This window comes from Taudactylus pleione, unplaced genomic scaffold (genome assembly GCF_031769625.1).
Source record: "Taudactylus pleione unplaced genomic scaffold, aTauple2 ptg000447l, whole genome shotgun sequence".
NCBI lineage: Eukaryota > Metazoa > Chordata > Amphibia > Anura > Myobatrachidae > Taudactylus > Taudactylus pleione.
In genome coordinates this window covers 5,942,501-5,947,500 of record NW_028284849.1, presented here as the reverse complement: position 1 = coordinate 5,947,500, position 5,000 = coordinate 5,942,501, and the positions used below count along the sequence as shown (strand labels likewise).

General features: G+C 44.6%; 1 protein-coding gene across 1 annotated transcript in view; it reads right to left on the bottom strand.

Moving 5' to 3' along the window:
• The window catches only part of FOXF1 (forkhead box F1), a 5,068-nt gene extending 4,793 nt beyond the window's left edge, over positions 1-275 (bottom strand). The window contains exon 1 of the mRNA XM_088447989.1: positions 1-275. This exon is cut by the window's left edge and continues 1,726 nt beyond it. The gene's annotated coding sequence lies outside the window, so the exon portion shown is untranslated.
• Positions 276-5,000: the final 4,725 nt, after the last annotated feature.

Here is a 5,000-nt window from a genome sequence, read left to right as displayed (position 1 = left end):
GTGTGGGTTCTGCGTATGGCTGGGAGGATGATTACACAGTGTGCTCCTGAGTGGGTCCTGTGTATGGCTGGGAGGATGATTCCACAGTGTGCTCCTGAGTGGGTCCTGTGTATGGCTGGGAGGATGATTCCACAGTGTGCTCCTGAGTGGGTCCTGTGTATGGCTGGGAGGATGATTCCACAGTGTGCTCCTGAGTGGGTCCTGTGTATGGCTGGCTGCAGTAGGGAGCTGCTCTGCATCTCACCCTCTCTGCTCTGTGCCCTGCTCTGCAGATCGCTTATACTTATCTCTTGTCATCAGGCTCTGTAGGCTCTTCACAGTCAGACGTAAGAAGAAGGGTCTCCCCGCCCCCGGACCCCCCTCCTCCCCCTGGGCACTTCCCTCCCCTGACAACCGGGGGTCACTTAAAGACACAAAACACTATCCTTATGTCAGCCCCTTATCACTGCTCATCTGCAGGGTGCCAGCATTGCAGGGGTACAAAGTGCCACAACTGGGTGCAAATAACAATCATATCAGCCCCCATTCCCCCCACTTCACATTCTTGCATTTCCAGCTTACTCTTCTGATCCAGATGTGGAACTACAAGTATCAGGCTAGCAGGGCACTCTGGGACTTGTATTTCCAGTGTTTGGCAGCCACAGGTTGCATTGCTATGATAAGTAATAACCATGCCAATTGCATGCTACATTGCTCTGTAGTAATAATAATACATACTAGATGCTACATTGCTCTGTAGTAATAATAATACATATTACATGCTACATTGCTCTGTAGTAATAATAATACATATTACATGCTACATTGCTCTGTAATAATAATACATATTATATGCTACATTGCTCTGTAATAAAAAATCATATTACATGCTACATTGCTCTGTAATAATAATACATATTACATGCTACATTGCTCTGTAATAATAATACATATTACATGCTACATTGCTCTGTAATAATAATACATATTACATGCTACATTGCTCTGTAATAATAATACATATTACATGCTACATTGCTCTGTAATAATAATACATATTACATGCTACATTGCTCTGTAATAAAAATAAGGATTATATGCTACATTGCTTCGTAGTAATAATACATATTACATGCTGCATTGCTCTGTAATAATTATACCTATTACATGCTACATTGCTCTGTAATAATAATAATAATAATAATAATAATAATAATACATATTACATGCTACATTGCTCTGTAATAATAATAATATTAATAATAATAATAATACATATTACATGCTACATGCTACATTGCTCTGTAATAATAATAATAATAATAATAATAATAATAATAATAATAATAATAATAATAATACATATTACATGCTACATGCTACATTGCTCTGTAATAATAAAACATATTACATGCTAAATTGCTCTGTAATATAAATAATGATTCCATGCTACAATGCTCTGTAACAAATATAATACATATTACATGCTGCATTGTTCTGTAATAATAACACAAATGACATGCTGCATCGCTCTGTAATAATTACACATATTACATGCTACATTGCTCCATAATAATACATATTACATGCTACATTGCTCTGTAATAATACTACATGCTGCATTGTTCTGTAATAATTATACATATGACATGTTGGATTGTTCTGTAATAGTAACAATACATATTACAATCTACATTGCTCTGTAATAATAACACATATTACATTGCGCTGTAATAATCCGTCATACTACGTGCTGGATTGCTCTGTAATAATAAAACATTGCTCGTTAATAATGTAACACCTAGTACATGTTGCATTAGTTTCTAATAATAAAATTTACTACAACATGCATTGCTCTTTAATAATAATAATAATAATAATAATAATAATAATAATAAATTATTATAATAATTATCATTATTAGTATTATAATAATACATATTACATATTACATGCTACAGTGTTCTGTAATAGTAATACATAGTATATGCTGCATTGCTCTGTAATTATTACATATTTTTGTACTGCACTGTAATGATATTACATATTACATGCTCTAATGCTCTTTAATAATTTATAGTATTGCTTTGCTCTGTAATAATAATACATATTATATGCTGCTTTGCTTTGTAATAATATGATATATGTTGCATTGCTCTGATATGTGCTGTATTGCACTGTAGTAGCAGTAGTAATAATTATATATATATATACATTGCTCTATATTAGTAATAATAAAAATACAACTACTAATAATAATACATAGGATACATTGCTCTGTAGTAGTAATAATAATAATAATAATAGTAATAATAATAATAATAATAATGATACATTGCTCTATAATAATAATAATAATAATAATAATAATAATAATAATAATAATAATAATACAGTATATAATATAGGCTGCATTGCTCTGACGTGTAATACTATTCAGACAGCTGTGCACTGTAGTAGTAGTAGTAATAATAATAATAATAATAATAATAATAATAATAATAATAATAAATAAAGTACAAATATAATAATAATAATAATAATAATAATAAATAATAATAATGTGGGTGCAAAGCACTGTAATACCTATATAGTATGCATTGCTTTGTAATGAATATGGTGTATTGCTGTGATGTGTAGTAATAATAATTATAATAATATTAATAATAATACATAAGTAGGATGCAATGCACTGTAATGATAATACGTGAATATGATTCATTGCTGTGATGTGTAATAATAACACACATCAGGCTGCTTTTCACTGTAGTAGTAATAATAACACACATTACAGGCTGGTGGTCTCCGCTGCCTGTTTGCAGTGTAACCGTGTAACATCCTCACAGACAAGTCTCACACACTTCAGAGGCGGATATTAAAGAATATTTGTGGGACCGCAGAGCTGGCAGAGCCGGGTTTACATAAAAGCTCAGATTCACAGAGACAGATACTCTGGGTGCAGGGTGAGGGCCGGTGCAGGGGCTGACACTCTGGGTGCAGGGTGAGGGCCGGTGCAGGGGCTGACACTCTGGGTGCAGGGTGAGGGCTGCTGCAGGGGCTGACACTCTGGGTGCAGGGTGAGGGATGGTGCAGGGGCTGACACTCTGGGTGCAGGGTGAGGGCCGGTGCAGGGACTGACACTCTGGGTGCAGGTTGAGGGGTGGTGCAGGGACTGACACTCTGGGTGCAGGGTGAGGGGTGGTGCAGGGACTGACACTCTGGGTGCAGGGTGAGGGGTGGTGCAGGGACTGACACTCTGGGTTCAAGGTGAGGGCTGGTCCAGGGGCTGACACTCTGGGTGCAGGGTGAGGGGTGGTGCAGGGACTGACACTCTGGGTGCAGGGTGAGGGCTGCTGCAGGAGCTGACACTCTGGGTGCAGGGTGAGGGCTGGTCCAGGGGCTGACATTCTGGGTGCAGGGTGAGGGCCGGTGCAGGGGCTGACACTCTGGGTGCAGGGTGAGGGGTGGTGCAGGGACTGACACTCTGGGTGCAGAGTGAGGGCCGGTGCAGGGGCTGACACTCTCGGTGCAGGGTGAGGGCCGGTGCAGGGATTGACACTCTGGGTGCAGGGTGAAGGATGGTGCAGGAACTGACTCTCTGGGTGCAGGGTGAGGGATGGTGCAGGGACTGACACTCTGGGTACAGGGTGAGGGATGGTGCAGGGGCTGACACTCTGGGTGCAGGGTGAGGGCTGGTCCAGGGGCTGACACTCTGGGTGCAGGGTGAGGGATGGTGCAGGGACTGACACTCTGGGTGCAGGGTGAGGGCTGGTCCAGGGGCTGACACTCTGGGTGCAGGGTGAGGGATGGTGCAGGGACTGACACTCTGGGTGCAGGGTGAGGGCTGGTGCAGGGGCTGACACTCTGGGTGCAGGGTGAGAGCCGGTGCAGGGGCTGACACTCTGGATGCAGGGTGAGGGATGGTGCAGGGGCTGACACTGGGTGCAGGGGCTGACACTCTGGGTGCAGGGTGAGGGATGGTGCTGGGGCTGACACTCTGGGTGCAGGGTGAGGGATGGTGCTGGGGCTGACACTCTGGGTGCAGGGTGAGGGCCGGTGCAGGGACTGACACTCTGGGTGCAGGGTGAGGGCCGGTGCAGGGACTGATGCTCCGGGTGCAGGGACTGATGCTCTGGGTGAAGGGACTGATGCTTTGGGTGCAGGGACTCGTGCTCTGGGTGTAGGGTGAGGGCCGGTGCAGGGACTGATGCTCTGGGTGCAGGGACCCATGTTCTGGGTGCAGGGTGAGGGCCGGTGCAGGGACTGATGCTCTGGTTGCAGGGACTGATGCTCTGGGTGCAGGGACTGAAGCTCTGGGTGCAGGTACCCATGCTCTGGGTGCAGGGACTGCTGCTCTGGGTGCAGGGACTAATGCTCTGGGTGCAGGGACCGATGCTCTGGGTACAGGGACCCATGCTCTGGGTGCAGGGACTGATGCTCTGGATGCAGGGACTGATGCTCTGGGTGCAGGGTGAGGACCGATGCAGGGACTGATTCTCTGGGTGCAGGGACTGATGCTCTGGGTGCAGGGACTCATGCTCTTGGGCAGGGACTGAAGCTCTGGGTGCAGGGACTGATGCTCTGGGTGCAGGGTGAGGACCGATGCAGGGACTGATTCTCTGGGTGCAGGGACTGATGCTCTGGGTGCAGGGACATGCTCAGGGTGCAGGGACTGATGCTCTGGGTGCAGGGACTGATGCTCTGGGTGCAGGGACATGCTCTGGGTGCAGGGACTGATGCTCTGGGTGGAGGGTGAGGGCCGGTGCAGGGACTTGCCCATTTTCAGGGAGTTGGAGATTGTATGTAAGATACAGGGACTTGGCAGGATGTTTATACAGCACAATGTAAACAGGTTCTCTGCATAGAAAATCCCTGACTGCTCCTCACAAGTCTCTTTCTTCTGCCTATAAATCTGCTTTGTCCCCTTCTTCCACTTTTCTATTATATTTTCTATGTAAACGTGGAAAGTCCAGCACAGAGCAGGGAGACACCTATCAGTCACGGTAAGTCACTAGCAGCTC